This window comes from Rhincodon typus, chromosome 17 (genome assembly GCF_021869965.1).
Source record: "Rhincodon typus isolate 14 chromosome 17, sRhiTyp1.1, whole genome shotgun sequence".
Classification (NCBI taxonomy): domain Eukaryota; kingdom Metazoa; phylum Chordata; class Chondrichthyes; order Orectolobiformes; family Rhincodontidae; genus Rhincodon; species Rhincodon typus.
This window is the reverse complement of record NC_063348.1, coordinates 34,700,980-34,714,090: the sequence shown is the minus strand read 5'-3', so window position 1 is coordinate 34,714,090 and position 13,111 is coordinate 34,700,980. Positions and strand designations below refer to the sequence as shown.

The window sequence follows — 13,111 nt, the reverse complement described above, 5'->3', positions numbered from 1 at the left end:
GGGACATGGAGAGAAATGATGAGGGCATACGCAGAGGGAGAGGAAGAGAGATACAGGGAAAAGAGCATAGCGGATAGAGACAGAGACGGGGAGAGAAGATGCACAGAAACTGAAACAGTGAGAAAGGAAGAGGCAGAGAGCAAGTGAGAGAGAGCAACAGTGTGTGTGTGTGTGTGTGTGTGTGTGTGAGAGAGAGAGAGAGAGAGAGAGAGAGAGAGAGCCAGCAAGACCAGATGGAACATTGACCTTAAATGGTAAAAGCTCCCAGGAGTGAGAGAGAGGCTGGGCTCAGAATAGCAGGAATTAGTCTGTCACTCAGTTTATGTATGTAGGGTGATCCAAATAACCGGGTTCTGAAAGGTTTTATTCACCGGCTGTGAGCAGATTCGAGCTTCGTGTGTCTGTTGCTGCTGACAAGGTATAATACCTTTACCATGAGTTTTAGAAAGATATTAAAGAAATACTGAAAGCAGCCCTCAGCTTTTAAAAAATTTTGGACATGGGATTAATTAGTTGCATGTGGTAGTTAAGCTGTTTAAGAAAAATAATTACACTTTTTCGCATGGTTTAGTAACTCTGTGCTTTGTGAAATATGTACTTGCAATCCTCCAAGAATCTTTGTGTGGTTTGTTGCTGTGTGAAGGGTGAGAAAGCAGAAATAAAATAGTAAATGTTGTTCTTTATAGAGAGTCTTCCAGGTACTGCTGTCTGCAGTGTAACTAGATTGTGAACTGTACAGAAATGCCATTAGGGACAAATCATTTGGCGATTAGGTGCCTCTGTCAGCTTGATTCTGTGTTAGTGCTTCAGGTTTTCTGTCTTTTCAATGATACCTAGTTCAGTGCGAGGCCTCATCTCTGTGACCAAGACTTTAAAGCAAAGAACTGAAATGTTAACATGAGGGATCTTGCTAGTATCAACATCCTGTGGGAATGTTCTGCTCCCAAGTCCTAATGGCTCAGTGAGTCTTATATGAGTTGGAAGATGGCAGGTTGTGTGACTGGCCTGTGCAAAAACTAGTTAAAGCAACAGTTGGTGCCAGGACTTATTGATGGGTGGTGGAGTGCAATGCGAGGATTCCACTGGCCTCTCAGTGACTATTTAGATGTTTGAAGTTTGTTAATGTGCTCATAAGTTTGACTCCTGTCTTTTCATATCAAGTGTTTTCCTATATTTTCTGGCATTCTTGCGAGCAGGTTGCAGAAGATAAGAATCATAGAATCTTACAGAACAAGTGGAGGCCTTTCAGATTAGCCTATCTTTGCTAGTTCTTTAAAAGGCCCCACTTCCCTCCTACATTTCTTTTACACTGAAAAATGTGTCCAATTCCCTTCTGAAAGTTTCAAAAAGTAAACAATTGGAATCCCTGCATTATCCATTCAAAACAAATCTAGTTGCATTGAGTTAGAAATAATGTGTTTCAGATGTTGTAACAACAGTGATAGACAGGAATTTCCCTTATGCACCAATAGTTGCAGATAGACACGTCACAAAGCAAGTGTCACAAACACTGTCATCAGCAAACACCCCCAATTCTGACTTTATGATGGATGGAAGGTTATTGATGAAGCAGCTGAAGATGACCCATAGGGCACTATCCTGAGGAACTCCTGCAGTGATATTTTGAGGGTGCGATGATTGATTGGTCTTCATCAACACAATAATCTTCCTTTATGCTCAGCACGATTCTAATCTTTGGAGAGTTTCCTGTGATTCCCCTGGATTTTACTTTTACTAGGACTCCTTATTGTTGCAATCATTTAAATCTACCTTAATGACAGGTACAGTAACTCTCACTGCACATTTGAATTCAATTCTTTTGTCCATGTTTGGACCAAGTTTTGAGATGAGATTTGGACCCAGAACCCAAATTGTGCACCAGTGCGCAGATTAATGCTGTGAAATCGTCTCTTTCTTCATATTGTGTTATAATACCATTCATCATTTTGCTGATGATTGAGAATAGACTGATGAGGCGATAATTGGCCAGATTGATTAATCCTGCTTTTTCTGGACAGGCATAACTGGACAACTTTCCACATTGTTGGATGAATGCCAGTGTTGTAGCTGTACTGGAACAGTTTAGCTAGGAGTGTGGTTGGTTCTGGAACACAAATCCAGAATATGAAATGTTGTCAGGGCCTATATCTTTCTTCATCTAGTACCTCCAGCAATTTCTTCATATCACATAAAGTCAATTAAATTCACTGAAGACTGGCATCTCTGATGCTGGAGACCTCAGGTGGAGGCCAAGATGGATCATCCAGTTGCCACTTCAAGCTGAAGACTTCCAGCCTTGTGCGCTTTGCCACTATTGAGGATGGAAGTGTTTGTGAAGCCTACTCCTGTTAATCATTTAATTGTCCACCACTGTTCATGACTAGTTGTAACAGAGCATTGATCTGACCTGTTGGTTGTGGAATTACTTTACTTTGCTTATGATGTATTCTTTCTGCTGCTTAACATGCATGTGCTCCTATGTTTCAGAGATAGCAGGTTGTGGTTTCACCAGGTTGGGACCTCATTTTTTGGTATGCCTGGTGCTGCTCCTGGCAAGTTCAACTGCATTCATCATTGAACTGGGTTGATTTCTTGACTTGATGGGAATGGAAATATGCTGGGCCACGAGTAACAAATTGTGCTTAAATATATTTATGCTGCTTTTTGTTCTCAAAGCATCTGCTGTTGGTTCTGTCCTTCAGGATTCAGCTGGCTCAATAAATAGTGGTGATCCCAAATCACCCCTAATAATGGATTTTGAAGTTACCTCACCTAGGATACATCTTATATAATTGCTGTTTCTTTGCATAGGAGTACTGCTATATTAGCTGAGGGCAGACAGTAGGCAGTAATTAGGCAGGTTTTCATGGCAATGTTTGACCTAATACCTTGAGACATCATAGGATTGGAAATGAATGCTGAGAACACCCAGCGTCATTCATTCTCAATTGTTTATCAATTTGGTGCTGCCTCTGGTGAACTAGAGGGACGGGGCATATCCAGGTACTGTGATGGAGGTGCCTGAACATTGCCTGGAAGAGCTAGGTATTATTTGGTGGATATGCCAAGTCAGTCTGTGGCTATACTGATCTGTGGGACCGTTCTCCCAACTTTGGTGCAAGGCCCCAGATGGTAGTGAGGAGGGCTTGGCAAAGTTGACAGTGTGTGCTTTCATCATGTCCTGATTCAGTGTCTCAGTTGCAGATAAGGGGTCAATTCAGTGTTATACTTTTGATTTCCAGGGTTTTGCTCAAATGTCTTTTCCTTGCACTGTGTAACAGTGATGCTCCACATAAGCCTCTTCCCTCCAGATATCATCTCCTTCTATTCAGCATATTCTTCTATAAATGTCTCCCTCTGTGCTTACTTAGCTTCTTCTTAAATATATTTGTGTAATTTACTCAACTACTCTTTAATATAATAAGTTCCATATGCCCTGCAATCTTTGGGCAAAGAAGTTTCTGCGCAAGACTGTATTGGAGAACATGTACCTTTAGAATATGCTGACTTGGGGCCTTCCTCTGAGCCAGTGCAGTAGAAAAATTATTGCATTATCGGTGGTTTAGGGATCCTTGAATAATCAAGCATGATACCCAGAGAAGAGGAAGTATTAGTTGCGATACTAAATTAGGCCTTCTGCCAATCCAGCTCATTTTGGCCTATACAGTCAACAGGAGCAAATACTTTTAATCACATTTACATGTCAGGCTTCCGTAGGCCTCCAATTCTTTCTTTTTCACCCACCTTTTCCGTCTAATGCTGAATATTGACACTAGTTTCTCAAGCACAAACCCTGAAACTGGAGGCCACATCATTTTACATTAATGATGTTTCAGTTTGTAGCACTCTCATCCCTTGAGTCAGATGTTTAAGACATAGTTCAGGACATGAGTACAAAAATTAAGGGTGATATAAGAGTGCAGTAGTCATAAAATGTTGAATTGTTGGAGGTGCTGTCTGTTAGATGAGGTATTAAATTGAGCCAATTTCCTGCATTGACAACACTTCTAAAATGAACCATTAGCTCTAAAGTACATTAGAATGTCTGGAGGTCATGCCACAGAATGGAAGTTCTTTTTATTTTATTGTCTCTTTTGTACCTTCTAAAACATTTAATCTGTGGCTCTTCATTCTTGATCCCTCAAGTGCTGGAAACTTCTTGCTTCTGACCGTTGTGTTCCATTCTTTCAACTTCGACTTCTTATATGCCCAATCTTTCGATTGAATGCAAACATAGGAACAGGACAACAGCATTTAGCCCTTAAAGCCTGCTCCACCATTTAGTGTTATCAGTTGATCTGTACTTTAACTCTGCCTAATCACCTTAGTTCTATGATCCTTACTAGCCATGACCAAAAAAAATCACTTTTAGTTTTGAAATTTTTAATTGACCTCCAACCTCAGCAGGGTTTTAATGAAGAGATGTTTCCACTACCACTTGTATGAAGGAGTCCTTGCTGATATCACCCTTGAACAGCCTAGTTCCAATGTTAAGGTTATGCCCTGTTATGGGCTACCCCACTAGGCAAAATTGTTTATCTCTATATACATGATAAAATTCTTTAATCTTTTGAAACAGCTCAATCACCCATTTATCTTCTGTATTCCAGTAAATGCAAACCTACTAAATACAATCTGTCCTCATTGTAATTCTTTTAACCCTGGTATTATTCAGATGAATCTGCACCACATCTCTTCCAAACACAATATGTCCTTCCTGACTGAAAAATGTATTACTGTGGATGTTGGAAATCAGGGGAAAAAAGGAAATACTGGATATCAGGCAGCATCTGTGGAGAGAGAACATTTCAAGCTGAAACCTGAAACTTTAACTCTTTCTGTCCCTCCGCAGATATTACCTGACCTGCTGAGTATTCCTATACTCCCCTTTTCCTGCTGTTTGATGACAGCAGTGTATTGAATACTCCAGATTGGATCTAACTAGAACTTTATATAACTGCTACAAGTGTAGAAACAATTAACCTAATTTAAATGTTTATAGAACATAGAAACATAGAAAATAGGTGCGGGAGTGGCCATTCAGCTCTTCGAGAATGCTGTATCATTCAATATGATCATGGCTGATCATCCAACTCAGTATCCTGTTACTGCTTTCTCCCCATACCTTTGATCTCTTTAGCCTAAGAACTATACCTAACTCCTTCTTAAAAACATTCAATGTTTTGGCCTCAACCACTTTCTGTTGCAGAAAGACAGCAACCTGCATTTATGTAGTAACTCTAATGTAGTAAATTGTTCCAAGGTGCTGCACTGGCATGTTAATTAGGCATAATTTTTCTTGTATTGGAGCAGGTGAAAAATAAGCAAGGTCATATAAATATTTTGTAAGGATCACTTGAAAGGCTGAATCAGGGATGGGGTTAGGAAGGTAGAAAGGCAAAGACATTTGGGTAGGGAATTTTATAGCTAAGGACTTCACATAACAATTAGGACATACAGTTCTTCCAGTCTGTTCCATTATTTAATACTCATAGCTACAACTTTTACTTTTATATTTAGAGGGCTGGAGGAGAAGGATGCAGAAATTATCCTGCAGTTATACAAAACCGTGGTTAAATCCTACTTGGATTACTGTGAGCAGATCTGGTCACACCTTAGGAAGGATGTATTGACCTTGCAGGGAGTACAATGTAGGTTTACAAGAATGATGCCTGGACTTCAGAGTTAAGTTATGAAGTGAGATTATGTAAATTAGATCTGTTTTCTCTAGAATTTAGAAGGTTAAAGGACAATCTGATCGAAGTCTTCAAGGAATTAACAGCAAAAGACAGGGTCGATAAAGATAAACTATTTTTATGGGTTGGGGATTCTAGGACTAAGGGGCACAGTCTGATAATTAGGGCCAAACCATGAAGGAGAGATGTTAGGAAGTACTTCTACACACGAAGGGTGATAGATGTTTGGAACGCTCTACCACAAGCGTCGGTGTATGCAGGATCTGTTGTTAATTTTAAATCTGAGATAGATATATTTTTATTAAGCTAGGGTACTAAGGAATATGGGCCAAAGGTGCATGGAGTTAGACCATAGATGAGCCATGATCTCATTGAATGGTGGAGCTGGCTTGAGGGGCAGACTGGTCAACTCCTGTTCCTATGTATATCCAATGCCTGAGCAGCCATAAATCTCTAGGGTGGAAAGTTCCAAAGTTTCGCAACCCTCTGAATAAAGGTGTTTTTTTCTCACTTCAGTCCTAAATGGCTGACGCCTTAACCTGACGCTGTACCCTGTCCCCTAGACTCCCAGCTATGATAATCATCTTCCTGACAATTACATTGTACAGTTCTCTAAAAATTTTCTACATTTCAATGTGATGATTATTCTAAACTCCTGAGGATACAGATCCTTTCTTCTCAAACTTTCCTCATAGGGCGCACCTTTTGTCATTGAAACCAATCTTGTGAACATTCATTGCACTGTCTCGAGATCCAATGCATCCTTCCTTAGTAAGGAAAACAAAACTGTACACAGTACTCCAGGAGTGGTCTCACCAGAGTCTTACATAATTTCAGTAAGACTTCTCTCCCTGTACAAGTCAAGTTCCTTGCTTGCTTTATCTGCATGTTAACTTGCTTCAATCATGCACAAAGATCCCTAAGCCACTTTGAAATCAAGGTTTACGAATGTCTCACTTTTATAAAACATTTTTTTTTCCATTTTTCTGATGACATATTCCTAAATTCACAGTACCTTGCATTTACTTCTTATGCCACCTTCATGCCCAATCACTTATACTCCTTTGCAGCTTCTTTTTCACAGCTTATTTTCCCATCTAACCCTGTGTCATCAGTAAAGTTAGACATATTATTCTCAGGCCTCTCACTTAATAATTGATATATATCAATTAAATAGCACAGTCCCATTAAGCGATCTTTGTACCACCCAACTAGTTGCACCCTGTCTTCCTAAAATGACGAATGTTCTTTCTGTTTTATGGTTGTTAACCAATCCTTTAGTTTTAGTTTTAATGTGAGTTTTGAGCAGTTTTGTGAAGTCCTTCCATAAAGGATGCTTGTTTAGACCAGTGCTCTGAGAAGGGAAGGATAGAGTGAAACTAAATTACCTTTGAGTCCAGTATTAATGATAGTCCTCGACCAGAAGTGTTAGGATAAACCCTGAAGAGGTACTTAAAGTTGAGTATCTTTAAGATCAAGTATGGTAACTCCAGGAAGAATCTGCCTGCAGTTCCAGTCTATAAGTTAAAGTCACAAGTGACTTAAACATATCGAGCTGTTTGAGTCAGGGTCTCTGGAGTGAGTACTGCATGAGTGTTTTTGAAATGTGTAATAGGGTTTCCTTTGAGTATTTTTACAAAAGATGCTAATTTTCTTTTGAATTAGTAAAGGAGTGTTTTGGGATTAATAGGATTATACTTTTACTGTGTACTTAAAATGTTTCAGCATGAGACCAGTTTGTTAAAATCAAACAAATCAAAATATGATCTATCAAGCAAGGTTTCAGACTAGGAATTAACATGTCTAGAAATGACATCAGCTGGGATTATAACAACATTGAAGAATGTCAGACAGTGGTATTTGAATTCAATAAAATATCTGGAATGAAGAGTCTAATGATGATCGTGAATCCATTGTCGATTGTTAGGAAAAACCCACCTGGTTCACTAATGTCCTTTAGGGAAGGAGACTGCCATCCTTACCTGGTCTGGCCCACATGTGACTCCAGACCCACAGCAATGTGGTTGACTCACAACTGCCCTCTGGGCAATTGTGGATGGACAATAAATGCTGCCTAGCCAGCGATGTCCTCATCCCGTTAATGAGTAAAGAAAGAAAAATAAAGGCTATTTTATTCCTCAAAAAACTCCCAACTGATTTGTCAAACAATTTACCTTTCATAAAACCATTCTAATTCTACCTCGTCATGTTGTGATTTTCCAAATGCCACGTTACATGCTGTCAAGAATAGATTCTAGCATATTTCTTAATACAGAAATCAGGCTAACTGGCATATAGTTCTGGAGGCCAGAATTGGAGGAGTGCAGAGTTGCTGGGGTAGAAGATGTTACAATGATGGGGAGGGACTTAGTGTCCTTCTATCTGAGACAGATGATGGGAGTGCAACCACAAAGCTTTAGTAAGCTCACATGAGATCTTCTGTGGTATTCATTTGATGGCTGAACAACTCGATTCTTAAAAGGCAAAATCTGTCACAAGTTCCATGCATGAAGTTGTCCCTTGCTTGTGGTGAGCAACCATCTCTGTTGACACCTTGTTTGCAGGTTGGTGTCTGCATGGAGCTTCAGAAACCATATATTGTCGCAGTGGCAATCTCTTGACCCCAGTTGGTATTGTTATTTGCAAAGGTCATCAGGTAGAGTTTCACACTTATCATGCTGATGTTGCAGGTTTCTTGGGACAGCATCTTTGAAAGTGTTTGTGTGCTTGTTGGTCTCTTGGCACAAGCTACCTCCCTGTACAGCATATACCTGTGTACATGCCAATGAGGGATGGGGGAAGCAGGATAAAAATTTAAAATTGGACGCATCGCTGGATTTATTTTGCTAAACTAGCAAACTAGTATCCACAATTCCAACTCAATCCAATAATTTATGCATAAACAAATGCTATGTTTCAAATTGCTAATCTAAGAAATGAATTTAAATTTGAAGAAGACACGATTAAAAATAAATGTGGGACAGTATCCATCTCCTTGGACTTTTTGCATGTGTTTATATTTCTCTCAGAAGAGGTCACGTTTGAAGATTGAATTGTTAGCTCCCTGGATAATGCTCATTTCATGCAATAGTTTCAGGGCTTGTTTCCAAATCAGTGGTCCGTGGGTTTGATTCCCAGGACTGCTTGTCAGAGTTGGAATCAAATACGTCACTTCTTGACCTTGCTTTTAGGCTGAGCGGCCACTGAGCGTGGAGCCTTTCACCTTAGGGGATACAAAAATTGGACAGCTCCCATTTCCTTATCCCCCATCCCTTCTGTCCTCACCCTTCCACATCCTCCCACTAGAATCAATCTCTTTGCCAACAGTACTCAATGAGATATTGAATGAAGAGATTCTGGGAAATGTCAAGCAACAAATGTAAACACACCACACTCACAATTCAACCAAGGATTTCACACAATATAGTGGATGCTGCAATATAAATTTCCTCAGCCTGTAATCACAAGTTTAGTTTCAAAAATGCCACAGAAAGCTGAGAGTCATCAAAGTAGGGAAAGGAAGATTTATCCCTTGTGCTTTAATATGAGTGGTAATTGGACAAGCCTCAAAGCAGTGTTTTTGTTGTATTTGACCGTAACCTATATTTCTGGTCAATTATACATACATTTCTGAGTATATTTCCACCTGTGTAATAGCACACAACTGCTTTTGCCTCATCTCATATACTGCTGCAATCTTCAAGCATACCTTTGTTAGCTCTAGTTTTGATTATTCTAACATACTCCTGGCCAGTCTCTCAGTCACCATCCTCCTTATACTTGATGCCATCCCAAACTCTGATGCTCATATTCAAGTACCATTTACTTGTCACCCCTACACCTACACTGGGTCTCACAGGTTCCTGTTTCTCTGTGGTCCACAAAAGTGATGCAACGTTTACCTCTGGCTGGGTCTTTTTGTTCCTCCTGACAGTGTTTCTAACCAGAGCCCAAACAGCACAGGTGACAGAATGTGATAAACCTTATGCTGTTGGGTGTTTTTCTGAATCACATACTAATCAGTACAGAGCTAAAATGGCAATCAGGGACTTCTTCGTATCATAACACAATGCCACTCAAAATCCCAATCTTGAGTTGGAGAAATTGAAGTCACATTCTCTGGAATATTAGTCCGTGTCTGGATTACCAGTTAACATGACCAGTTAGTGAGGTTAATTTCTCAACAAATATTATAAGAGAGAATATAGAGGTACTGGAGAAATTACAAAAAGGATTCACAAGGAAAATACCAGAACTGAGAAGATAGATATATCAAAAAGCTTGATTGGGCTTGGTCTCCAGAAAAGAGAAAGCTGTGGGAGTGACCTAATAGAAATCTTGAAGGTTATGATAGTATTTGAAGAGGTACAGGTAGTGAACATCTTTCCACTTGTGGAGACTGGAACCAGCTACCAAATAGTTACGAATAAATCCAATTGGGAATTCAAGAGAAACTTCTTCACGCAGAAGGTGTGAAAATGTGAAACTCACCACCATAAGGAGTGGATAATCTGAAAAAACAGTTAGACTTAATGGGAAGCTATATAAATAAATAAGAGTAGGAGGAAGGTGAGTTGTACTGATCAGGTTAGTTGGAGTAAGAAGGAATTGTGAAGAGATTTGTGTGGAGTATTAGATTGACACATATCAACCATATGGCCTGTTTCTGTAAATGTTATGTAAACACCTGACTTTAACGAAGATATGGTTTTATATAGTTTTAAAAAACATGCATCTATTCCAATATTCAGTGCCAATAATTAAAAGTGTGGGCACACTGATAAATGGTGACAAATAAATAAATGTAATTTGTTGCCACCTTGTAAACTGAGAGAGGAGGCAGGGATTTGGCCTTCTGCCAATTTGATGCAAATATAATTGGATTTAGCTCCAGAACTGCTGAGCCTACAGAAGAAATGAGTTATTGCTCTGTTCTTCTTTAGAAAACTATCATGAGATTTTTCTTTAGGCAAATAGAACCTTGGTTTAACAATGTATCTGAGAGATGGGATCTCTGACAGTGCAGCACTCCTTCAGTACTGCAAAGGGAACATCAACCATATTTTGTGCTCAAGTCTGTAGCTTGGAACCCAAACTTTCTGACTCAGAGGCAAAAGTACCATCAATTGAGCCTCGCTTGACACCCTATTAAGCATTAGAGGCAGAATTAATTTTATAAACACTAATTTGGTACGGGGCACCAGTTAGCTCAGTTGGATAGGTGGTTAACATGTAATTCAGAAAAACACTCAACAGCTTAAGATTCTATCTCCATTCAGGTGGAGGTTGACCTGGGTTTGCCCCCTCTTCCTGCCCCGCAATCACAGCATAAACTATGATTTAGTGATTCTCAAATAAATGAGGATGCTACCTAAAGGAAAAGGATAGGAAATGAATGAAGTATTTGATCCTTTTCAATTCAGTTTTTGGGTGTGATTGTTGCGAGCAAAACCAGGATGCATTACCTAGCCCGAGTTGCCTCTTGTGGAAATGATGGATCTTCAAAGTGAGCCACTGCAGTAAATTCTGTTAGGGGAGGATTTGGGATTGTGATCACTACCCAAAGATTGGTGAGAATGTGTAAGTCTCTACCATGAGGAGTGGTTAAGGAAATAGAGTTACATTTAAGGGGAAGCTAGATAAAAACGCAAGGGAGGAAGGAATTAGTATTTGCTGAACGGACAAGATGAAATAGTGTGGGAGGAGGTTTTTGTGGAGCGTAAACAGCTTTTCAAGTCAGGGTAGTCTGTGTTAGACTTGTAGGGAAACACACGGGTTACGATGCTACCATCATTGCAATTTAGAAGTAAAAGGTGAACATTTTATTTCAAGGAAAATAAATGAACAGAGGAAAAAAGAAGCAACATAGGATATTTAAACAGCAGCTGAACATGATGGGGGAGTAAGAGCAACAACATTAAAAGTCCTCCTTCGCACAGCCGAGCCAACTGTTGATAATATCAGCTTGGCTCGATTGGTAATATTCTCACGCCCGAGTCAGTAAATTGTCAATTTAAACCTGACTTTATGTAATCCAGACATTGATAGACTTGGTGAGCCACTGTATAATTTATTTGTCTTGAGAAAAGGAACATTGCTTGAGGGCTGTCTTTCAAATGAAATGTTAAATTAATGCTACACCTGCTAATTCTGAGCTTTATTTGGAATAGGATTTCATTTTGTCCTCTTGTCTTCTTCTTTGAAGATGTGCGCTGGAATTCAGCTACACTGGAATCAGCTCCAGTGTGTTTTATTGTGGGGAACTGGGTAGTTCATGGCTGCTAAAGTTCAACATAATGAGGCCAAGCATCTCTCTGACTCTGTTTTGTCAGTCTGTGCATTTGTAGCAAATAACCTGTGTTTTATAATGCTTTTCACACATGTTCCAAAATTCTTCAGGAGTGATGCATTACTTTTGAAGTGGTCACTTAGCAAATTGGCCCCCAGGAAATCTGTGAGATTATCTTCTTGTGCACAAAATGACTGCCAGACATGCTTAGATTATACCCATGTTTCTGTTAAACTATTAGAACCTTGGTTAGGGCACATTTGGAGGATTGTGCACAGTTCCAAAAATTGTAAAAATATTTTTTCTTATTCTTCGATGGAATGCACGCATCACTGGCAAGGCCAGTATTTGTTGCTTATCCCAAATTGCCCTTATGATGTAACAAAAACAGAACTTGCTGGAAAAGCTCCGGCAGCATCTGTGATGAAAAAATCAGAGTTAATGTTTTGGGTCCAGTGACCTTTCCTCAGAACTGTGCTTTAAGAGACCAAATATCGAGTCACTGGGAAAAATGTAGAATAATTTACAAGATAGAGAGAGATTATAAGCAACAGGAGGTAACAGGCTGGGTTTTTTTTATCCCTTCCACTAAAGACAAGGCTGAGGGGTAGCCTGATAGAAATCCTCATTACATTGAAAGTGGTTTGACCAGGTAGAGATGTTTCCACTTGCTGGAGAGACTAGAAACAGGGACAATAGATATAAGACAATCACCGTAAATCCACAAGGGAATTCTTGGTAAGTCTTCTAGTGCAATGAGTTATCGTCAACTGAGTGTTGCAGACAGGCACATTCCAAGGGCACAGGACTACATACTGATGGATGTGTAGAAGATTGTCACAACCGCAGTAGGGGCACAATGGGAGAAAGTTATTGTCCAAGGCTTTCCAGCCATAGTCTGTCAAGGGTCTGGAAACTGTAGAACCCCTTGTGCTGTGTACCTTTAAAGGACATATATTGCAAAACAAGAGTATTGAAAATGTTTTGAGGCAGATCAGGGTGTAACATGGAGAATAGGGGAAAATTTTGCATCTTTTGCACTTCCTATAATTTCCAAGTTGACCTGTTTTCACTCTAGAGCTGTGTACCTGACATTTTGTAAGTATTATACCTGTTGTAAGCATAT

General features: G+C 39.6%; 1 protein-coding gene across 1 annotated transcript in view; it reads left to right on the top strand.

Moving 5' to 3' along the window:
- Positions 1-202: 202 nt before the first annotated feature.
- Positions 203-13,111, top strand: part of mrvi1 (murine retrovirus integration site 1 homolog) — a 103,306-nt gene continuing 90,397 nt past the window's right edge. Inside the window, exon 1 of the mRNA XM_048607007.1 lies at positions 203-418. The gene's annotated coding sequence lies outside the window, so the exon portion shown is untranslated. The remainder of the gene's footprint in view (positions 419-13,111) is intronic.